Source organism: Paramisgurnus dabryanus, chromosome 10 (genome assembly GCF_030506205.2).
Source record: "Paramisgurnus dabryanus chromosome 10, PD_genome_1.1, whole genome shotgun sequence".
Taxonomy (NCBI): Eukaryota; Metazoa; Chordata; class Actinopteri; order Cypriniformes; family Cobitidae; genus Paramisgurnus; species Paramisgurnus dabryanus.
In genome coordinates, this window is record NC_133346.1 from 38,857,542 (window position 1) to 38,883,612 (window position 26,071).

At 39.9% G+C, this 26,071-nt stretch overlaps 1 protein-coding gene across 2 annotated transcripts in view; it reads left to right on the forward strand.

Moving 5' to 3' along the window:
• The window catches only part of LOC135745137 (NLR family CARD domain-containing protein 3-like), a 223,092-nt gene that overhangs the window by 86,270 nt on the left and 110,751 nt on the right, over positions 1-26,071 (forward strand). The window lies entirely within an intron of this gene.

Below are 26,071 nucleotides of genomic sequence, written 5' to 3' on the forward strand. Positions count from 1 at the left end.
ATTTGTATAGTCACACATTGTACAAATTACATGGTCATATGGGACACAGCCATCTTTTTACAGTATACATACTGGTAACTATCTATCACTCCACCCAGTTGCAGTGCTTTGCCTTCTGAGAATATAGTTGCTGCTAAAGTGTGTCGTGGCTTCAGAGAGGATTTTCTGTTGTACTTCTGTCAGTGTTCAGCACCAGTTGTAGCATTTAAAAATGCACACTTTGCACTGTAAAGGACATGTTTTCTTGAATTTCCGATGTTGCACTGTAAAGGACTTTATTCTCAGAAGGTGAAGCACTGCTACTGGGTGGAGTGATATATAGTTCCCAGTATGTATACTGCTAAAAGATGGCTGTGTCTCTTATGACCTTGTTATTTGTACATGCTGTGACTAAACAAATCACAACACATAAATAGATAAATGTTTACATTGAGAGATTCTCCCATAACGACGGCAGGGGGAGAGGACGCAGGCGCTGTGTGTTCGCCGCTTCTCATCCTGCTGGAAAACTAAAACTAAAAAACTGACTTTACTTATTTTTTTTAGCTGTTTTACTGATTGTTACTGATAGCAAAATGAAGCCCTACTCATATTTGTCTGGATATTAAAAAAAAAAAAAAACATCTAGACCTGGATGTTTCTTACCTGAAGCTGCCGCGACTATTGGAGTGCTGAGCGATTTGGAGCTATTCATCGTTTTGAGATGTTGTCATCTGCAGGGGCGGGGCCAGGGGGGGGCACGGGCCACCCCCACAATTTGATTGGCCACCCCAAGTGCCCCCCCTCCCACACCATCAGTCTCGTCAGTATTAATTATGTACTAGTGGTTTTGCTTTTCTTAAAATAAAACTTCATATTTTACAGGGCTTTGATTTATTTATATTACATTTTTTTTATTAGCTTAAAATATTAAAATATAAATTTTTGTGGAGGCTCCGCCTATGAAAAAGTGTCTAGACCCGAGGAACCACTCTACCGTGACATGTTGTTATCGGAGTCAATTAGTAGGCGCACACTTATAGTAACGAACGGTGGTGGCACCAATAAAAAGCAAGGAAAAACAAGGAAAAACACAGAGGACGGAGAAAGGAGTTTTATGCAGATAGTGAAAAAGGACAACAAAGTCATAGGTGAGTGAGCTGAGTTTGATATGTTTCCTTAAATGTGGAAACCTGCGATTAGTAAGTTAGAGCTAGCTCCTCTCTGTTACTGTCGAGAATGCTCATTACTAAAGTTGAAGACAACCTAACGGTACATTAAAAGAATATATAAAGTCACGTTTGCCTTTGCGTTTGTAATAAATAGTGGTGTGTTAGATCGCAGTTTATCCATACGGATCAGAACCCACGTTTCAACCCGCATGCGATTCGATCGCGGATTAAACAGGGATAGTTTATAATTTACACGTGTTTTAAAATGTTAACCTTCAAGTGCTTTTAAGCAATTTAACACTAAAAAGGCACTAAGTGAGTAGCTGTATGCAAAGACAGGTTGAATGTGTCCGGTCCCGTTCCAATCAGACGTAATCCTCCCTATATCCTTCAAATATTGATGTGTAAACTTTAAGGAGAGTTGCGCTATTGTATCTCATAGTGTATGGAATAGATCGATGAAAAACAACGTAACGTTTTTTATGTGGAGTGACTGTTTAAGCTGCGCCGTCTGTGTGTGCATGGGTTTATTTAAGTCGACAAGTGCCCTCAATAGTCGACACACGGAGAGAGCTTTGCGTTGATTCGGCGCATGCAAAAACATTAACATGTCATACGACTATGAATAAACGTCTAGAATTTCCTCAGCCTCTAAACTTTCATTGCTATTAACTGTTTTCCTTTTGTTAAGTACATTTTCTGTTGCATGAAGCAGGTTTCACTTTCAGGTGCACAGGCTTTGCAAACTCTAGATAAAACACAAAGTTTAAACCAAGCATTGTCCAACATCGGATCCTGATCTAAACCAGTTTGGATTTATCTGGATTTGTCGACTCCAAACTTACTCTGAATTTTGAAAATTAAGAGTTTGTTGTTCAAATAGCTTCATGCAACAGACCACAGCCTCAGAAGCATATTTAAAGAAAACAACATAAACATTATTTTTTTCTATACATTAACTCACTGGGGCTCTGTGCAATATGCCATTTAATACACCCAAATGTTAGGGATGGCGAAAACGAAAAATTTTCTTGACCGGCCACCGAGCCTCATTGGCCGGTTGAAACCGGTTAACTGATAGGCCTATTAGTTTAAAATATGCTATGCTATTTAAAATAAACAGCCATTTCGAGCCGCGCCTGCAATGTCGCAACTCGCATCTCTCTGCGCTCTGCCTCCGGCTCACACACACACAGACCTCACAATACTTTTTAAATCCCCTACAGCGCGAAACATGAGTCCCGCAAACGGTGCCGTGCTTAGTTTCGAAATAGTTTAGGTACTAGGTGATCGCGTTGAACTTGAAAATAAAGGCGTTTGTGAAGCTCATTTGAAAATTGCCGCGGCTCATTTAATAAAATGACAGCTCAGCAAGAGACTGCGCTTTAGTTTGGGGTAGTAATATTAAAGACATAGGATGATCATCATCACCTTTTCTGTTACCACTGAAATATAGATGTAATGTATTTCCAAATCTAAACCCATCTTATGCGGAATGTTGCCTAATAGACTGCAACACGATAAAACCAATGGATTAAACGGGCACCTTCAGAATGTGTAAAAGCACCGGCCAAAGCAGGTCTCGCACTGTTTTTGTTCTAGAACAAATGCTGCAAAGATATTTAATGCTTGTATGGGGCATATAGGCCTACGCTGAGTTTTATTTATTTATGATGAGGTGCATTCTAATTAACAATGCAATGCAAGTGAACGCGCAGTGCCGGCGCCTTCATGCACGGACCGGTAATTATATACTCTGCTATATTTGCTTTTTATTTAATAAATACATGCATTTGGTTGATTAAACATTTATTAAAATTAAGATACAATTTATACAAAACGAAATTCACTTCAAAGAAATGCTTTCTACAAAGCAAAACTTAATAAAGTGGTAAAAATCATGGCGGAGGAAGGATTTACAGAAACAAAACTTACTCTGCACTTTACTGTTAGCCTAAAAGACATAAATGTTAATAATTTGGAACACAACCAGGAGAGACTTTAATTTTAATTATTGTATTACTGTATTTTATTTACTATTCGAATAAAGGAATTTATCAAAAAATAGCCTGTAGCATTTACTTTTCGCAAACCTTGTGAACATGCAAAACCAAAAGCAGTGACCTCGCACCAAATGTTTTTTTATTGGTTTATAAAGTACAAACAGACCAGTTATGAAAAACTGAGTGTGAGGGATTTGTTCACTTCACACAAAAAGATCTTGGAAAGAAAGAGATGACTAACTGTAGTAGGGTTTAGTCCACTGTCTATAATAGCCTAATTTACAGATCCCTTTTTTTAACCGACAACCGACAACTTTGACCGGTTAACATTGATACGGTCAACCATCGGTCAAACGGTCATCGGTTAACATCCCTACCAAATGTAATATCTTTATTAAGATGATATGCGGACAACATTCAACTTTAGGAAATAAATTAGTTTATGACTTGACAAAGTAACTGAGAAAAATGCATTATTATTTCTTTAGGGACAGACAGACAGTCAGATACAGGCAATAGGACCAATGAAAAGGTCTCAAAAAATTCAGAATTTCTTCATTTTGAAGAAAAAAGAGAGATAGAAGCAGAAAGGCATGAGGAGAGGGAAGAGAGGAAGACGCAGCAGTAGTCCACTGACTTTTCTGCAAACCAAGGTATGTGTATTATATGCAGAGACCAGAGGGAGGTTAAAACAAAAACACATCAGGAGGTTTAAATGTACTGAATGTATCAGGATACAGTATTATTACCTTCAATGTAGGGCAAGTTACACTAATTCACTGTTTATATGTATTTAAATGTGCCACCCCTCTCTAAGTCTGTGCCCCAGTCCGGCCCCCCCATGAAAAATTCTCTAGACCCGCCCCTGGTCATCTGGACTGGCTTCATTAAATTGAACATATTGTTGGTATAACCCCTCGGACAGTCATAATATAGTAGCTGCCGAAGCTGCGCTGGTCTGCGCCTAGGCTAACGTAATCGGTTGCTATCATCTGATACTGTCCTGGAACAAAATCTTTTACAGTCCATATGGGCTCCCCTCACCTCCAATTTATGCCACATTTGTCCTCTCTGTTACTACGGGCACTGCCATTTATCCTGGTGTACATATCCAGCATTCATCCACGTTTGCCGGATCCATGGATAGCTGTCAACAGTAGCATCACAACGGTTTCCATATCCACCATGCTCCGGTACCTGCCGAACCAACTCTTGGAATTTAACACTTGCTGTGCCCCATCAAACCTCTCCTCTCTGAAGCAACTGGGCATCCTTCGCCGACCCCGCTATGTTCATAGAGGGTCGCGTCGACGCCTTGTTTATTCTGAGACCACTACTGAGAGCTCAATCCCGAGCCTCTGGACAGCTGCTAGCGCCGGCGCGCACCAACGTCATCATCGGACACGTCATCAGAGCGCTCTGGGCTCAGGTCTAAAAACCTGCGACCAACCACAACGAGGCCTCCTGCTGGAGGAACAAGGTACTGCGTGCCCTGGGAAACGCGGAGTGGACTCTACTGTTCTGCGCTCGTTGCTAAAGTGGACACCATCTTCAACTTTTAGAATTGATCTGTTAAACTGTCAGTCACTTACCAATAAGGCATCTTTTATTAACAACTATATATCTGTTCAGAACCTTGACATTATGTGCCTCACGGAGACATGGCATAAATCTGAAGTATATTCTGCACTAAATGAATCGTGTCCCCCTGGCTACTCATATCTGAAAAAAGCTAGAGGTAATGGACGGGGAGGGGGTTTGGCGGTTATTTATCGTTCTGATTTGCACATGTCTGTAATAACTTTGCAAAAGCTGTCATCATTTGAATGCTTGGCATTTACATGTGAAAAACCCATTCCTCTTACAACTATCCTCATATACCGGCCACCAAAACCACATCCATGTTTTATTTCTGAATTAACTGAACTACTTCTGTCAGTGTGTACTACATCAAACAATGTTGAAATTCTTGGAGATTTTAATATCCATGTTGATTCTCCTACAAGTTTATATACTGCTGACCTATTACAACTTCTTGACACCCTCAATCTCAGACAAAACGTGACAGTACCTACCCATACAAAAGGACATACATTAGACCTCATTATAACAAATTTTTCTGTCAATAATGTTCAGGTGCATGATTTAGGCATATCTGATCACAATGCCATATCATTTGATTTTTCAGTCCCGACTTCACTCACTAAGCCCAAATACAATATCTGCTTCCGCAAAACAAAAGAAATTAACCCTGAACACCTGTCTTATGACCTACAAAACCTGACCCTGTCCGTCCATCACTCTGCTCCCGATGCGCTTGTCAACCAATACAATACTGGACTAAAAGATATACTTGATGTCCATGCGCCCCTTAAGACACGAACTGTTACATTTACACGTTCTGCTCCATGGTACACTGGTGCGCTGCGTAGACAGAAGGCAGCTGGGAGGGTCCTTGAGAGGCGCTATGTTGCCTCTGGGCTTACTGTCCATAAAATCGCCTATAGGGAACATCAAAGAGCATATTCCAAATTACTTAGTCAGGCACGTTCTCAATATTATTCTAACATCATTAACAATAATCCAGGAAACTCAAAACAGCTTTTCAAAACAATAAATTATCTTCTCAGCCCACCAAATTCAATGCAAAATAATTATAACACTGATGATCAGTGTAATAAATTCCTTGATTCATTTACCACAAAAATAACTACCATCCGCTCTAACCTAATACCTGGTAAGATCATCCCATCGACCCCTCTAACTCCTGCACCAATACTTTCTCAATTCATTCTCCCCACACACAGACAGGTTGAGACTCTCATACACAGTATGAGATCCTCAACGTGCAGATTGGATCCATTTCCCACTTCCCTTATCAAATCATATACGACCCTCTTAAGCTCTTTCATCACCGCCATTATAAACTCTTGCTTGCAAACTGGCTATCTTCCGATCTCTCTGAAAACTGCACTTATCAACCCTCGGCTCAAAAAACCCTCTCTAGATCCTGATATTTTATAAAATTACCGGCCCATCTCTAACCTTCCATTTCTTTCAAAAGTCATCGAAAAAGTCGTTGACACTCAAATTCATAATCACCTTCGTTCACATAGTCTCTATGAAAAATTCCAGTCTGGTTTCCGTACTGCCCATAGTACGGAGACCGCTCTGGTCAGGGTCACAAACGATTTGCTTGTGGCCGCTGACCAGGGCTTTCCATCTCTTCTTCTGCTCCTGGACCTCTCAGCTGCCTTTGACACTGTTGACCATGCCATCCTTCTCCATCGGCTACAACACTATATTGGTATTTCACATACAGCACTTCAATGGTTTCGTTCCTACCTGACTGATAGAGTTGCCTATGTGACCCTAGGTGGAGCCAGTTCGAGGCCACACACACTCACATGTGGAGTGCCACAGGGCTCAGTCCTTGGCCCTTCTCTTTTCTCCATCTATATGCTCCCCCTGGGCCACATCATCATGGAGTTGCCTTCCACTGCTATGCTGATGATACCCAGCTCTATGTCAGGCTGGACCCCACATCCCCCGTTTCATCACTTTCCCCTCTAAATGCTTGTCTGGAGGAGACAAGGGCATGGATGACTGACAATTTTCTTCAGTTAAACAGCTCTAAAACTGAGGGTATCCTCATAGGGACCCCACACCAACTGCGATCCTCCCCTCTGACTGTTTATTCATTCTCTGGTCACGATATTCCACTTACATCCTCTATAATAAACTTGGGAGTTCGATTCGACCCCCACCTATCGTTTAACACCCACATTCAATATATCTGTAAAAATGCATTTTTTCACCTCCGGAACATCTCCAAACTTCGCCCCTTTCTCTCTCTTTCTGATGCAGAGAAGCTGGTTCATGCTCTTGTCTCCTCAAGACTCGACTATTGTAACGCACTCCTCATCGGGATCCCTGGCAGTAGCATTCAGCGACTGCAGTACATCCAGAATTGTGCTGCCCGGGTCGTGATGAGGGTGCGTAAAACTGAGCACATCACACCCATCCTCCATAAACTCCACTGGCTTCCTGTTAGGTTTAGGATTGAGTACAAGATCTGTCTCCTTACCTATCAGTGTCTACGGCAGTGCACCATTGTACCTAAAAGAACTAATCACTGGTCATAATCCAATCCGACATCTCCGTTCTGCTGATAGTCACAAACTCCAGGTCCCTAAGTCCAAACTCCGCACTATGGGAGATAGGGCCTTCCAGGTGGTTGCACCTCGACTGTGGAATTCCCTCCCCAACTACCTGAGATCACCACAGTCCTTAGAGGTTTTTAAAAATAAATTAAAGACCTATTTATTTTCTATTGCATTTTCTTAATATAATTTTGTTCTTATGCGCCTCTTAATTGTTTTTATGATGTATTGTTTTTACCTGTGTACCTGTAGCACTTTGAGACATGTCCTTCATGTATAAAGTGCACTATAAATAAAAATTATTATTATTATTATTATTATTACATTATTTTGTTACTTATTGGAGCTGGAGCCATTCACTTCCAGTCTTTGTGCTAAGCTAAGCTAGCGGGGGGCTGCGTCAGACAGAGTTACAACACGCACAGAGATGAGAAAGGTATGTACAAACTTATCTAACCCTGAGGGATATGATGAACAAGCTAAATTCGCAAAATGTGGGCGTGTTCTTTTAAAGACCAATTTTATTTCTTTTATTTGCAAGCTGATATTTGTATTTTATTGATGATCAAAGCAGCTGCTTATTGTAAGCCCTCAATTGGCTTTGTTAAGCAAAAAATATAAAGGCAAATGCTTAAAACATTTTGGTCTAGTTTGTGGTGTTCAATTTACCTAATTAGGAGGCATGGTAGCGCAGCGTTAGCGCTTGTGCTTCACAGCTAGAATGTCCCGGGTTCGATTCCCACCTAGATGGGGTTTTCCTGTTGAGTTTGCATGTTCTCCACGTGTCTTTGTAGGTTTCCTTTGGTTTCCCCAGGGCCGTAACTATCGTTAAGCGGTGCTTACGAGCACGGACCAATCAGGGGCCTGCCAAAAGGAAGATTTTGATTGACAGTCGGGGGCCCCATCACATATTCATTACTATCAGCTTTTCCCAGGCTTTGCAGAACTAAAGCCGCTATAAATTATAATGTGGTTATAATGTAATGCTATAGCCTATAATGTAAGTGAACTTCTTTTTTATGTATTTAGACTTAGGCGTGTGTGTGTAGTCATAGCAAGGAGTAACAATGTGATTTACTGTTCTGTCACCAGCAGTGTTTTTTCATATGTTATGGTGGGCCGTCACCAGTGTTTTGTTTTTGTTGTGGTGCGAGTAGGCTATTTCTGATTTTGTCAGTCATCTCATCTCTTATGCTGTGTCTCTATAATCCTATCCTGTCATCACGTGCTGTAGTAGAGGGCCCGCCTTGATAATCCTGCTTAGGGGCCCGGTGTTGGCTCGTTACACTGCTGGGTTCCCCTACCACTAAAAACATGTACAATAGGTGAATCCTCAAGCCAGGCGATTCTGACCATCTGCCTGGCTCCACATCTCACCGCCCACTGCTCCTTACAGATCATCCCAGCAGCATCGAAGGATGGGTCAAGGGCAGATATTTTTGCTTGGTTTAAGCACAAATTCACTTAAATTGTATATTTTTTGTTTAAAAACTAGTATTATTTTCTTAGGTCATGTTGCTCATCAAGAAAATACGTCTTGATTTAAGAATTTTTAGATATTTCTACTGAAAACAAGACAAAAATACTAAGTAAGAAAGTCATTTTTTGCAGTGTAAGAATACCTGGTCAAACTAGCCAGAAGAATCCTGGCAAAACCCCACCTCTACAAGAAATGCATCTTCTATCCTAAGTTCTAAAACCTTGAACCATCTTATCTGAGATTTATTGAAATGAGACCTTTTTACTTATCGCACCATGACCTTTAAAATAATACTACACATGAATATGAATAAAATTACAATCTTAGAACCACATTATATGTAAACATAACATCATATATTTCAGCAGATACTCAGTGATGTGAGCCTAAAGGCTAACAGTGCAAAAGCCTTTGTGATGCAGAGATTAGGAGCACAAAGAGTTTCATGTCTGTAACCAGTTCAACCTGAGGGTCAAATTTGGGTTAACAACACCACCTGAGGTTTAGTGATGGTCAACCCGGATCTTTTTAAGGATTCGGGTTATTCTGAGTCACTCACTAATATGATCCGGGTTGTGCGAGTCACTCGAGTCACTTGGTCAAAATCTCCCAATTCCAATCGCTAAGTCATACTAATGCCAACCAAGCAACTCGGATCACGCGTACAGCTACGAGTTTATGACAGACAGAGCCGCTCGCCCGCTCCTGCACGGGTCCTGTGAGTGAACCACTCACGTCACTCTGAGTGACTCAGTCAACAAGAGGAGCCGTGTACGTCCGTCGGTGGCGGATCTTTCCAGCAGCACTGCTGCAGCAGTCCTCGTATTTAAAAATGTTAAACATTTGCAGCTTCTACCCAAAACATTGTGCCAGTCAAATATTTCAACAGATTAGCCTACATGAGTCAGTGGGTTAACAACACGAGCAAGGCTTGTTTCTCCTAGCCCAGGATTCAAGCTCCATGAGTTACTTGAGTCACTCTCTGTGTGAATCCCCGAGCTGCCGACCAACTCATTGTCGCACGCACGCATCCCTTTGTACTCGGACTCGGAGCTGCAAGAAATAATGATCCGGAATAGCAGCTTTTGGTTCACTCGGTACCCCCAGTCGACATTTGGTGATGTAAATTAACTCGTTGTTGCAAGTTATAGAACCTATGGCAGCTTATGTAGAGTTATTTGTTGTAATTCTGTTGTAAACATTTGAAGAGCTTTGTGTTTGATACAATTTCTCATTTTTAATGCAAAATCTGAGAGGACTCAACTGACTCGGGTTAATGGTCACTAAGGACTCATGGTTCTCGAGTCATTTTAGGGATCGGGTTAAATGATCAGAGTTTCGGGTGACTCGCTCATCACTACTGAGGTTATATACAAGCTGTACTACAAATTCCTCCCCACATTACTGCACCAGAGCCACATGATTTTCCAACTTTAATGCGCTGCTTTCACATCCTCCAGTAATTAACTTCCCGTTATTCAGCGTGTTTATTAACAAAATTCAACGCCACCCTTTAATTCTTCCTGTATAGAGTTATTTAAATTACAAAAGAAGAGAAAATCACTCACTGGTCCTGAGTGTAACTTCTTCCTATAGAGCTCTTCTATTTAACACTCTGGGGTCGGCTGCGGCGCGGGCGCCGCAAACTCTTTATTTTTCAATCACTCCCCAAAGAGACTTAGATAACTCTGCTGATTTTGGACATACAGATATGATTTATACATCATTTAAAACGTTAAATTGTCTAGTTTTTTTCTGTCCACTCCCAATAAAAACAGCATGTTGTGCTTTTTGCAAAATTAAGAAAATAAACATGATGCGCGTTTTGTTCTCTCTCCCTCAGTAAAGTCCTTTCAGAAACACGTCAGAAAAATTAACTCTAACTTAACGAATATTTTTCATAGAAACAAAATATAAATGTCTACATGACGCTTGGAATGTCTGCTTTTGGAAGATGTAAGTGAAATCGAAAACAAATATTGTAATTCGTTGTTAACTGTATTAGAAGAGAGAGATGTACCGTCTTTCTTCTGTTGCTTCATTATCTATAATGAGCCACGCCCCGCTCCATTGAAGAGAAGAGCAGAGATCATCCATATTCATTAGTCAACCCCACAGTCAATGGACATTCCGTCTCTGCAGCCATTCACTGCTGTGTTGAGTTTTAATCCGAGTGCTGGAAACATGACATATACTTGTTTACCCGTGACTGTAACTAAAGTTATTTCCAGACGCGAGTGTGACTCGATCGACGTCCAAACGCACACACAAACACACAATGCCTCATATTTGAAGCGCTTTGTGGTATCATCATAAAAGATGCGATTGCACACATCACATACTTGTTTACTCGCGCCTAAATCTCCAGACAGACGCGAGTGTGTGTGCTTCGTCAGTGTGACGGGATCGATGTCCGACATCTAAATCCTTATTTACTTGCGGATGTGTGTCAGTTTCTCCAGACGCGAGTGTTTTCTTTGTCTTCCGTCAGTTGACGCGACCGGAACACACATACACAAACACGCGAGTCAGGAAACTCGACGCGCTTTTTGGTATTCTTATAAAATACGCGATTGCAGACAGTACAATCCTTATTTAGTTGCGTCTTAGCGCATATGTCCGCACAGCAAGTTTATTAAACACAGGATCACTCGCATGTGCACACGTTTACATTCATGATCAACACGTGAGGTAATATATATATATAATGTGTGTGTGTGTGTTTACATTGTATTGAAAAGTAAACCTTATCATGGTTTTACTGAGGGTTACATTCCTGTTGAACATCCCCACAAGGCTCATTATTCAACTCTTTTGTCTCTCAGCTGTCAATCACTGATTATTCAGGAGCTTTCCCGCCTCCACGCATACAGCCTTTCCCAAGCAAAAGTGTCTTAGAAATTGTAAATCAATATCTTGCTTTATGTGAAAAAGTAGGCCATATGATTTTCACATCATTTTGAAAAAAAAAAAACTCTAGACTACTAGATGCCGTTTTGAAAAGTCTTGGGAAAACATGTTTAGAATGAGTTTTGTGGTGTTATATCAGTGACTTAAAAAATTTGCTTTTTCAAAAACCACGCATAAACATTTTTCTCTCAAAAATACAAACATGTACATACATGTTGATTATATGATATTGAAGCCCAGTTTGTGATGAACACAGTGTTATGAGACTTTTGCCATTAATATGTTTTCAAGCAACTGAAAAAAGCACAAATGTCAGTGCATGTCAAAACTTCCCCAGGGCCCTAAAAACCCCTTAGACCCCAGAGGGTTAAAGTAAGTTTAAGGTTTATCATGGAAGTTTGATTTCCTCAACAACTTTTACTGAAATGACTGCAGTTAAGATGAAGCCTTTTGCTTCATCATCAGACAGTCAATCAGATGTGAGAGGTTTAAAATTCAACCTTGCATTATGTTTACATCTTACAGTTAGTATAATGCATGCAGGGCAAGAAGAATATATATCTAATGTGGGGTAATGTGAAGTAATCGTAGATTCATTTATGATTTTTTAATAATTACAGTTCCCTTTCAATACGGTTCACTTCGCATTGCATCAGTTAGCTGACGCTATGGGGGAAACTCCTGTTTACTCCGTGACTGAAGCCTATTGGTTAACGTCTGTTCATACGACGCATGGCTGTTCTGTCTGTGTTGCTGCTCTCCTCTGCCGTTCCTCTCTTGTTGAGATGAACAAGCGGGGAACCGTAGAAATGGATAGATGCATACGACAAGCAAACACGGGCGGGTCTGCCCCTGTTCTCTGTCATAGCACAGCCACTCGTACTCCATTCTCGCGGAGTCCCTCGCTCCTTTCCCCACAGTGGTGAGGTCTCTTAACAGCTTAGTTAGCACGCGGTATTACGGCTCGCCGCCTCTAAATGCAGCTGTCTAGTGTTCAACGATTACAGAGCTTCATGCCCCTCCCCTCCTGGAGCGGTGCGATCTCATTCGTCTGCTCGATAGGGCGGATTCGCCGCTATTGGAGCACCAAGAACACTCATTATAAGAGAGCTTCATGCCCCTCCCCTCCTGGAGCGGCACAATCTCATTCGTCTGCTCGATAAGGCAGACACGCCTCTATTGGAGCGCTAAAACACTTATTATAGAGCTTTACTGGCCTGAGCCTGTCTCACTTCGGAGAGCCGACTATTCGTCTGCCCGGTCATTTCTCTCTGGTTTAGACGGAATCAGAGGCAGAACGAATTTGTTTATAATATACTGAGGCCCGATTCCCGAATACCTCCCTTTATTCAGTCCCGTCCCATATCAGTGTGCTGAATATTGGTACATTCTTATATACCCGGTTTTTCCTGCCCTTTTAATAAACGGCAAAACCGCGGGCCTCACGGCAGACTTCCTCTCTGCGATGGGTTCAGTCTGACATTAAACCACCTAGACATACTGCTCTGCTCCGTGAGCCGTTCGGTCACCGTCACTACTGAGGCTTGTGCACCTGAAAGGCTGAGCTCTAGTCTCCGCAGCACAGCTGCATCAACAGAGAACGTAACTGTCTGGGAGAAAAGGGGTTAAGTAGCGCCTTGGCTAGACTGCCCTGAAATGTTTTCTGTGTGCTGTTTATCCAAACATACTGTGTAATGCTGTCGGTTATGCGACCTCACTATAGTGGCGAACGGTATTTAATTCCTCCTAACTATACTGTGTATTGACACCCACGGTTGTACGGTGTCTCTAAACACTTTATAGCCTTACTGACAAATAATCGGTAATACACACACACGGCCCGCTGTCCATAATTCTATCGACGCTTGCCGAAAAAACCCCGGTTTGGCCATATACTGTGTATTGACACCCCACGACTGTACGGTGTCTCTAACACCTTTCTGCCAAATTCGCTCGCAGCCCACCTCAGTTTCTCCGCTACGATGCTGATGGCGCAAACGAGCACGGTCTTACGGCTGTTATTCTCTCTTCCTAGAGAGACGACAGCCTCAGACTTTTGCATGGCTCCAAGCGTTTGAATCGCGCCCTCTCCGGACGGCCACTCAAAGGCTTACAGCCAAGCGGTTAATGACGTTTTTCGGCCATATAGCTGATTTATATTAGCGGATCCGAAGACGCTCACACCTCCGCTCCAATACTCGGAGATATTAAGGGTAATATCAACCTCAAGTGAGCTTGCTACCCGCCACAATAAGTTTCAAAGCTCAAAGCGCTCGCACAGTCAGACGTGCGCGGCATCTCGTTTAAGACGGGCACACGTACCCCTCTAACGAGCCTCAGAAAGCTGAATATCGTGGCATTCTGTTCATAAGTCCACTTCAGTTTGACTAAGCAAAGGTCCCGCCCCGAGCTGACGGCCGGGACGCTTATGCTTAAGTTACACACGGCTGCATGAAGTGCTGTCGTTACGAGCTAGCCCAGCATCTGCTGTGGGTTGAACACGCTTTACGACGGCAATCAGCCTTCGGCGCGTGAAACACCGTTTGTCTCATATCAATCACCTTGTACTGCGAATACGGTACATTAAGGGGATGGTTTAGCACTGCAGCACTCTCGACCATGTTATTGTGATAATGCGGTCGGGCAAACTACGGTGGTTTCATTATTTACCGAACCAGACTGAGATCTCGCCCCCTGAACAAGCTGACGAGTCATCTCCTTTATAAACTCATTGCATCGCTTTATAAGCTATGTTCAATCAGAGTGATACGCATCTCATGCTTAAACTATCAAGATTCAAAATATTAACCCATTACGATGGCCGTGCGGAGATGGCATCCGTGGGACACGACCTACATTACGTGCCTTATGACACATTGACACGAGCTGCTAGGACCCCTTTCACGAGGCGTCCTTATGCAAAGTATGATCCATTCTGTCTAGTGACATTGAAAGTCTAAACCTCCTGCGAATCGTGGGTGGAACCCTTTTCTCCTCACTACAGAGGCACGGCGACTCTCTCCTCTACCTATATCTATGTGGCCGTGATAACAGCGAACCACGCTTTTACGACCGACCATTCATTTAATTCACAAGCCTGTCATCTCTGAGATGCGGACGACGGCGGTAACAGCGAACCATGCTTTTACGGCTGGCCATTCACTTTATTCATAAGCCTGTCATTTCTCAGACTGTCCAAGGTCCTGTATGACAGATACGTCTGACGTACATCAGACGATCAGCTGTTCATCTGTGCCACAGATCACTCACTAGAGCACCTGTCAACACAGGTTATTTATGGATCGTTGACGTTATCACCTCCCTTGACAATTATGCTCACTTGTCTTAGAGCATGGGCATGGTCTTAGAGGTTTCTCATTTGACAATTGTGACACGGCCGGCTGGTCCCCGCCGTCCACGTTGTCAGTTTACAGCTTCGACATCCCTGCTTCGCGCACTACTGAGGTTTGTTGCATTAAAGGTGCGCCCATTAGCTCACCTGTATGCACGATATGGTTTTTAATTATATGCGTCCACCGTGCGCTTAGAGAAGCTCACATGTACACGCTATAACATTTTGGTATACAATAAGATGCGCTTGGAAAAGCTCACCTGTATACACAGCTGTGTTATGCTTTGTGACACATACATTGTTGTTCATCTGTGTACGTTCACGGTGCGTTGGGTGCCCACCGTTACGTTCATCAATCATATTTGTACACATTCACGGCGCGTTCTGTGCACTGATTTATCTATACGCATTCACGGTGCACTGAAGGGTTCACCTGTGTGCGCACAATTTATTATCAGAACACCTGACGGCGCGCTCGAGAATCTTGCCGGCCTGTGCATTATAACACTCTGATTCATCTCTATGCATTCATGATGTATTCAACTGTTCACCTGTGCCCGTGCAATTTATAGTCAATACACATTTACGGCGCGCTTGGAAAGCTCACCGATCTGTGCACTATAATACTACCTATATGCATCCCGATGCGCTCGAGGGCGCACCTGGGTTCACACTATTGTGGTATCTGTGTAATCCCACGATACGAACCGTTCTGCCGCATATTATAATCAGATCGGCCGTTAGTGTGCTTCGCAGATCACTCACTACACGTATGTCTGTTGCTAACAGTGGTTATTTAGATGGATCGTTGAAACCATCGCACTGGCTCACGCCCCTCTATGAGCTATGTCCTATACAGAGCCCACTCTGTGCGAGTTTGGCTTCTTCATGAACTTGGTCTACAGGGGTATCTATATTTGATATCTGCTACGCGGCCGGCTGGTCTTCGCCGTCTACGTTGTCAGATTGTACAGCTTAGACGTCCCTGCCCTACGAGCGCAGGTTCTCTCGGCTCAATCATGCACGCTCATGGGTTTTATGTGTACACCACGGTGCGCTCAGCGAGCTCACCAACGTGACTCTGAATTTACTTATCTCGCACAGCCACGGCGCGCTCGGTACCTCGCCGTCTTGTGCTATGTTATGTGCCCCCGGTGCGTTTAAAACCCCACTGTGTGCGCGTCAACAATTTATATGGTGCTTACACATTTGCTTTAAAGCTGTGAATATGCCGGGTATAGGGCCACACGCAGTGTCTCTCCGGTAAGGCACTTCAGTACGTTGTGTATGCACGCCGTGATGGGATTACGTTCCCCCATAGCGTCAGCTAACTGACGCAATGCGAAGTGAACCGTATTGAAAGGGAACGCATAGGTTACTCACGTAACCCCGGTTCCCTGAAATAACGGGAACGAAGCATTGCGTCTCTTGCCATGCTACAAACGTCTACGCAGCGAGTGTTATTCGGCTGCGCGCTTCAGTCGAATAATAATGAGCTCCCGACGATTGAACCGCGCTTATATAAGGACGTGTGCATCCCGCGCGCGGGTTCAAATGTCATTGGTCTGTACTTTGTACAGACGTTAACCAATAGGCTTCAGTCACGGAGTAAACAGGAGTTTCCCCCATAGCGTCAGCTAACTGACTCAATGCTTTGTTCCCGTTATTTCAGGGAACCGGGATTACGTGAGTAACCTAAGCGTTTTCTTTCATGGGATATGGACCCCCTTATAGTATGTGCATATTGTGAATTAATTATAAATCAATTACTGTATGTTTACTTTACTGACACAGCCCAGTATCCCCAGGATGGTAAAATAATTATTCAGATTTATTTAGATTAATATTTACTAATGTTTCCTTTAACTTGTAAATCATTTTAAATTATTGATTTTAACATTTAAAATGATACTAGATGTAGCAGAAAGCACTATACACATTTAATTACAATACACTGCAAAAAATGACTTTCTTACTTAGTATTTTTGTCTTGTTTTCAGTAGAAATATCTAAAAATTCTTAAATCAAGACGTATTTTCTTGATGAGCAACATGACCTAAGAACCCCCTCACCCCATTGGCAGATAATTTTTGCTATTTAGCTAAAAATGAGTCTATAATTATTAAACCAGCTGATAAAGGAGGAGCAGTTGTGGTTCTGGACAAAGAGCAATATATTGTAGAAGCTTTACGACAATTGAACAACTTGGAGTTTTTTGAAAAATTGTCTTCCAATCCAATTGATAGCACTAAAGAGAGATTAAAGGAAATGTTGTCCACCGCCAAGGAGGCCGGATGGATTTCAACACAAGAACATGATTTCCTATTGGTTGGCTATCCTCGAATTCCTACATTCTACACGCTTCCAAAAGTGCATAAGTCTCTTGAATCTCCTCTGGGGAGGCCTATTATATCCTCCAATGGGTCACTTACAGAACCAGCCTCTCAATTCATAGACTTTCATATCAAACCTCTTGCTCAACAGCTCCCCTCTTACATACAGGACACCACTCATGTATTAAAGATCTTAAATGATATGATAGTTTCTGATGACTCTTTTTTAGTCACTATGGATGTAGAGTCTTTATATACTAACATTGCTCATGATGATGGACTTAAAGCTTTACGTTACTTCTTAAGAAACAGACCTACAGATTCCTCACCTCCTTCAGATTTTATTATCCAACTCACTGAATGGACATTGAAAAACAATATATTTCTGTTCCAGTACCATTTATATATTCAGGTACGTGGTACTGCTATGGGGGCATGTTTTGCCCCCAATTATGCTAATCTTTTCTAAGGTCTATGGGAGAAGGATTTTATCCAGGGTAATATCTACAGTGATAAGATTAAATGGTGGGGGAGATATATTGACGATGTACTTCTGATTTGGACTGGTTCTTATGATGAATTGTTATTGTTCTATGATTTTTTGAATAATAATGATAGGAATGTAAAACTTTCTATGGAATACTCGAAAACCATGATCAACTTCTTAGACCTAACCATCTCTAAAGGTCAGGATGGCCAGCTCCATACCACAGTGTTTCGCAAAGAAACAGATAGAAATAATATCTTACGAGCGGATAGCTTCCATCCAGTTTGGCTTAAACACAACATACCGTTTGGCCAATTCCAACGTCTTAGACGTATCTGCGATGAAAATCAAGAGTATGAAAAGCAGGCCAAAATTATGACAAATCGTTTTACACAGAGGGGTTACAAAACAGAGGTAGTACAGACTGCTAACAAAAAAGCTCACTCTTCTTTAAGATCAGATCTGTTTAGAAAAAAGAATCATCCAGTCAAGAGCAAGTTTATTTTGTTACTAAATACAGCAGTCTAGCCAATCCAATAAAACGTATAATTTTGTCGAACTGGAATCTATTGAAAAGTGACCCTATCCTTAGAGAAGTTTTTCGTGTGCCCCCCAAAATTAGTTTTAAGAGGGCCCATACTCTTCGAGACAAACTAGTATCTAGTCATCTCAGCGTGAGCAAAAAGACCACTTGGCTTCACAGACAGATATTGGGTACGTACAAATGTGGATTTTGCAACCACTGTTCAAACATTAAAGAGTGTAAACAGTTTATTGATTTTAAAACTAATAAGACATATAACATACAATCATTCATTAATTGCAATACCACTTTTGTAGTCTACCGTTTATCTTGTACATGTGGTTGCTTTTACATAGGCCGAACAAAGAGGCGTCTTAAAGACAGAATTTCAGAACATAAGAATGCTATCAAAAAGGCAAATTTTGATTACCCAATGGCCAAACACTTTTACAGTGCACATAATAGTAACCCAGATGGTTTAATAGTTGAAGGTCTAGAGACAATTAAAAAAAACATTAGGGGTGGTGATAGATTAAGAGTATTACTACAAAGAGAAACTTCTTATATACATATATAATTTGCAGGCTATGACATACCCAGGACTCAATGATGAAATTGACTTTAGTCCCTTTTTGTAATTGTTCCCTTGATTTATTAAATTAATTAAATTTATTTATTTATTTATTTTTTTTAAAGAGTTCTATTCATTGGTGTCTTTACTCTAGTGTAATTGCCATCTAGTGGTCTTTTCTTGCAATGTTTTACATATGGGAATTCATTACCTTTGTGATGTCATTCAGGTGTTTGTGATTAGCTGACTTTTTAAGTGAAGATTGTTTGTTTGATCAGTATACCCTGAAGAAGGCTATCTGTGCCGCTACGCGTGGGTTACTGCCCTGTTATATGTTTTAATGTTATAGCCATATTTAAATAAAGGCTTTTTACCTTTTTGATATATGAAGAGTGCCTTGGATTTCCTGTTTTTTTTCACGTTTTGTATACCCTACACCAAAGAGCACCTAACAAATTTTTCCCAAACTAAAATTTTTTCAGCTATTTTTGAGCACTTTGGATTTTTTCTGATTTCAAGATAATTTTGCTTGTTTTAAGGACAATTTCACTTAAATTGTATATTATTTGTCTTAAAACTAGACTTATTTACTAAGGTCAATTTGCTCATCAAGAAAAAGCATCTTAATTTAAGAATTTTTTGATATTTCTACTGAAAACAAGCCAAAAATATTAAGTAAGAAAGTCATTTTTTGCAGTGTAGTATCGGCAGATATCTGTATCGGCTGATATGGAATTCTGGAATAGGATCGGAAATGAAAAAGTGGGATCGGGACATCCCTATTACAGTCATAAGCTACGTTTACATGGACACATTTTGCCTCCATCGGCATTAAATCCTTCAGATTGATAAATACTATCATAGCGTTTACATGAACACTTAATAATGTGATCGGATTGATGTGCGCAGATTTGATCATTTGACATGCCCACATTATACCAATATAGTTTTGTGCTGTTTTAAGATACGCATATAAATTATTCTTCTAAAATCGCTGTGCAACCATTTCAGGTCATAATTAATAAACGACGAGCCCACGAAGCTTTGTGCCTCGTTGATTATCAAGCAGCAGCAAAAAAAAAACATTCAAAATATGCAAAAAGCATATTTTACTTTACACGATGCTGCAGAGATCGTCCACGGAAGCGAGTCCAATCATCTTTTGTGGATCCAAGTATAAATCATGGATTGACCGGACAACGCTGTCTTGTATCACTTTACAGGGGATTGGAGGGAGAATAGGAACATTTTAAGATTGACAAGACAATCACCTCATGTGACTTTCTTCAACCAAACAATTTTGAGTTCTTTGTGTCACAAGTCATTATGTCATTTCACGCCATTTGAAATTAAATATATTTCAAAATATACAAGAAATGTCCAAAAATTATATTTGCTGAAATATAGTTGGAATTTTTAACAATATATTTTTGGCATTTTTTGTACATTTTAAAGCATAAAAAATATAATCAGCCCTCCATAGATTTCAATCCAAGGAAATATATTCGCGTTGCAATGAAAAAACCTTTTTTTTTGTTACGAACCTGTAAACACACGTCGCACTGCGACCATTTCGGTCGCATATGCGACCTTTTGAAATGCCGTTGCGACCCTAATTTTTAATGGGTCGCAAATGTATCACTGATTATTTTTGTAACTACCTTATGTTTTAGGCAATATGCTATGATTTACTATGAGCATTTATTAAAACAGAAATGTGTATTTTAAGAATACGTTTTATAACGTGCTCTGAGCCTTCAACACGGTGAGTGTTCGCGTGCTTTCTGTTTCTCAATTAATTGGGTCGGTGCGACGCGAAGCAAGTGTCACATTGTATCCTTCCATGTGTCTGAACTTGAGCAGAGTTTTACCATTAGAGGTCTTCACGGAATACCCGAGACCCGTGCGGTTCCGGGTTTATATTTCAAAATGGTCGCGTTGGGGTCGGTCCAAGCTTAATTACTTTGGGTCCCAAGTGATTAATATTTTGTTTGAGGGCAGTTTCAGAGTGCCTCCGGTTTCTATGGCAATCACAACTGGCTCTAGTTACGACCACGCGCTGCATTTTTTTTTCCCTATTTTTTATAATCTCATTATTAATAAACCATATCTTTTCTAAAAAGTTTGCACAGATATGGTAGAAAAAAGCAACGAGCAAAGCTCAAGCTGACTCAAGATATAAAAAATACAAAGCTGTAAGTAAAGTCACCTAGCTGCCAACGGGACCGCAAGTAGACTTTTAAATCTGAAATAATGAGTGAATTAAGCTTTTTTTAATCGGTAAGACAGAAATAGAAAGACAGAGCAGAAACAGTAAAAGTGCCTATCTAATAGAAATTATAACCATCATAACATCAATCACATTTATAATCTATATACCTGCACTGTCTATTAATATAGTATACATAGTACTGTATGTATTGAGTTTGAATATTAAGGGCTCATCTAATTGCTTCATAAATCAGTGCAAAAACAGTAAGTGTTTTCGTGGTGCTTTGACAAACAGTGTCAGCTTTGTTCAAAGAAAGTTTGGGGTGGTTAGATTAACAAACTATAATGTGAAATTAATATTAATGTTAAATAAATCAAAGTTTTGTGTCACACATTATTAGTTCTTTGTCACATGTATAGTAGACCATTTTTTGTCGGTGGGTAATGATTGCCCTTTTCACCAGCTACCACCACAAGTAAATTTCAGATCTGTGGGAAACACTGCAACGTTAAAAAAAATAAGTTGGCATGTGGTTTAAAAGATGGCAAGTAAAATTAAAAGCACATCTGTATGCAATACAGTTTCATTATTGTTCATTATTATCCATAATATAACTAATTTGTGCGACCAAATCATGTTTTGCGCCAGTATCGGAAAAAGTTAGTAGCGCAAGTGCCACCAGTGGAAAATGTTAGTGTAGTTCCCTGAAACATAACATGTTTTTAAAAGGTTAAAATAAATTATAGTTTCAACTTCAGAAATATACTTTATCAAATGAACTTGTGATTAACAACATATATTTAAAATATTTTTTGTAAATAATAAATTTTTGCCACATGGGGTGTGAAATTAAAAATGTATTTGCTTGCCCTTGAAATATATTTAGTTATCAACATATATTTCAAAATGTATTTCCAAATTTAAAAATATATTCAATTGAGCATTATTTTCTACAAAATGTATTTAGCATATATTTAAAATATATTTTTGGCCAAAGAAATGTATTTTTTTTGCCGTATGACCATGTCGTGAATAGGCCTTTCACCAAAGCTGTTACTATACTCAACAGACTCATTGATATGAATAAATCTCTCTCCTGGCACTGTCTCTCTTTCCATAGCCGGTGTCAGGTGTTTTCTCTTTTCTTTGCATTTGAGAGATGAACTGAATGCCTGAATTCATTGGCTGTTGTTGACCAAAAGTCACTTTTTTATATCCACTATTAATGAACTGGTGTTATGTGTAACAGGATCATATACCTCACCCTCGTAGAGGTCTTCGTGCATCGTTGGTATGTTGTTGATAGGTGCACGGTGAAAAGCGATGGGTCTTTTTTGAGATTTGGTGTCTTGAAATTATGTGTTGAAGAAAGTCTTTGTTTCTTATATTTACGGCTGTGTTGATAAACAGTGTCGTTATCCTAGAAATATCGGTCTTGTGTTCTTTGGGTTGCATGTCAGTTTCTCTCATTGTGGTGTTCACAAAGAGGTTGTCTTCACGGTCCAAAGCTGTGCTGAAAAGCACATTTGTGACCAGTCACGGAAAGTAGTGACACACGTCGGATCTGGGCCATTTTGAGTTATTCACAGATTCTGAAAGTGCAGTTTCTAAGCTTTCCAATGATGTGTAACACATGGAAATCTGATAAGATTTGGAGAAGTTGTTGCCATTTGAATATAGGAACTCAGAAATACTCAAACTGAGAAAATCGAGACAAAAGGGACTTTTCTTTCCAACTGGGGGAGACAATAGGGCTCATTTACATCTCATTTAGCTAAGCCATACCCCCTGTAAAGCCATTTTGAGATACAGATGTTCTAGCATCATGTAGTATTTCATGACAGAAGTCCAGATGACAAAATGCAAAAATAAACAGAACTTTTTACCTTTGTGGGGATCACCAGTCAAATCCAGTCTGTTTCAGATGTGTGAATCATCCAATGATCTTTTTGTCCACAAATGCGTATTATCCGTGAAATATAGATATATAGTCTATTGTTTACATCAGATTTACAGTACACCTACTGTTTGGCATTTCAAGGTAAGATCTCACATGCCACTAAAAAGCGTTCATGCTGATCCGTAAACTGTATCTTTCATGAAAAATAAAAAATATTTGTGTTAATACAAAAGGACAACAAGAGCTTTATTTTGGGAAATATTAGCATAGCGACTGCTGACAACTATTGCATATTCAGGTTTGCAACGGAGGTTTTGCCCAAAATAGTAAACTTAGTGCAGCTATTATAAACGCTATATTAGATTGTTTTTAAATTATCCTAATAAAGAACGTCTATTTTATATTTATGTTTGAGTATTGTTGTGTTAAAATATTGTTGTAATGTTTTGTTATAATTTAATCCGATTATTAAGACTCTAATTTTAAACGCAATATATTGGTTGTTGTAATGGATTGAAGGCTAATATGACGGTACAAATGAAGTGACATAATTTTCGAGTTTAAATTAAGTTTTGTTTGCTTCAAATGTTTGCTTCAAATGAATTTCGTTTAATATAATTTGTCTCTTAGTTTTAATCAATGTTTTGTTGATAAGTGTTGTGAATATTAAAGAAAAAGAACATTAAAAAGAACACTCTCATTACGTAACAAATATAAACTACTGCGTTATACTACAGAATGCCAAAACATGCAGTATTATCTTTGTAATGATATAGTTGTTGTTAGATGTGCAAAATCATATTATGGAGTACCGGTATATCACTTTAATCGCTTTTCAAAAAACAGCCTTCAGTGGACAGAATTAAATTTGTATGCCCATCAGCAGCACATTTGATTGCGGCATGCTTTTGACTTTTAAAAATCAACATCATATTTAAAACTTTAGCCGATTGTTCTTTTTGCAACTAGTGTCACTGGCGAAGGGCGTGCGCGGGGAAGCGCACACTCTTAAAGATCAACGTAATATTAATTTTAATTTTGCCGGCCACCCTTTTTGTCATGAGCGGAGGACGGAACACATACCACACGCAGAGAACAGCAACATAAAGAGAATAGAAGTTATTTAGTGTTTTTCTGACGAATACAGTCAGTTCGTAAGAACATTTTTAAAGGCGGAGTCCACGATGTTTGAAAAACGGTTTGGAAAAGGAGACGGGCCGACTACCAAAACACACTTATAGCCAATCAAATCAAATCAAATTTTTTTGGTTGCGTATGTGCGGGGCGGGTCTATCAACAGAAGGTCCACATTCTATTGGGGTAGGGGCGTGTTTGTTTAGGTGATTTCAAATATCAACATTGGCTTTCAAACATCATGGACTCCGCCTTTAAATGGACTATAAGATCATCAATATGAACTCTGAAGAATGAACTATTATAGGCTAAACATAATTGTACACATTTCGCTTCTAAAACCGCGCAGAACACTCGAATGCCGCGACTTTCAAAGCTCCTTCCAGAGATTTCCATAGATTCACAAATGCATCTTCATGCATTATTCTTCTTTTAGTGATCTATTTAAAATCACGTGAATGTTTTCTGCCTTTCAGATTAAAATGATAGGCTATTAGTTTTTCGAATAAATCTTTTTTTTTTTTTTTGCTTCATGCATTTATTTTTAGTTGCAAATGCGACCTGTAAAATAAAATAAACGCACTCAACTGAGTAATTTTAAATAGCCACACATAATGGTATGAAAATTAAACTATCATCTAAAGAAAGGGGCCCAAAATTCTGTCTTGCATACCCCCCTTGAAACTGTTCATTGCGCCCCTGTCTGAGGACTATTTACATCGTAACATGTAAGGGTATATGAGATTACACTCCGTTAAACACACAAACCCGCCTTCAAAGTTTGTATTTAAAATAGGGAGGTAGTATTATCAGGCATGTGATTGGCTAAGGACATAAAACAGGAAAATATATTGAGACCCCCCCACACACACACGCCAATCAAACTGGTGGTGGATCTATACGGATAGTAAAGTAGGACCCATAACAACTTATTTGAACAAAATTTTAATTTATTTTACAGCTAGATGTGCAACATGCAACTTTTTTGTACAGTATGACACATAACTTATTTGGTGGATGTGTAACAGTGGGAATCAAAAGCAAGTGTCTTGTCCACTGCTCCATCACCACCTCTCTCTATATCAACAACCATGATAAAAAATATGTTTTAACTTATTTTTGTTTTGCATTTTTACACAACTTTAACAGCTAAATGTGCAACATGCAAATGTTCATGTCAAAAGAAGGCCTATTTTGCCGACATCCAAATAAAATGTAGGCAATGGCTTATAAAGAACTAAAGCCATGGCTACTTTTAATTTTATACTTTAAGTAAATTTCCAAGCCTGTACTTTGATACTTTTACTTGAGTAAAGAAGTTAAATCAGTACTTATATTTTTACCAGAGTATTTTTTTAATACAAATATCTGTAAAATGTGCTACACAGGACCATTAGTTATAATAAAGTGTCTTAAAGGTCTCTTTTTCTAATTGTAGACCCCTGTAGATGAGTAACTTTGTTAGCTGTTAAACATGAACAATAGAAGGTTGACACTAATAAATAGAAGTAATTGTACAAAAAAGTGCAGGTGCTATTTATTTTAATCAAACTGGTCAACCTTAAAACTTTAAACACACGAAACCTTTGAAACAAACGATGATACAGAGGCCGTTTCTCAATCCTAAGTCTGCAGCCTTCCGGAGGTCGCATTTCTAAGCTGCATACGTCATCAAGACTCATCAAGAGTCACAATATTAACAATAATGAAGTTTACTGTTATTCTTAGTTAATCGTAAATTGTTGTAATATGTTTATCAGGGCTTGACATCAACTTTTTGAGGAACTTGTCCTTTGGACAAGTAAATTTCTGTTTCACTTGTCCATGCACAAAAGTCACTTGTCCGGGTAAA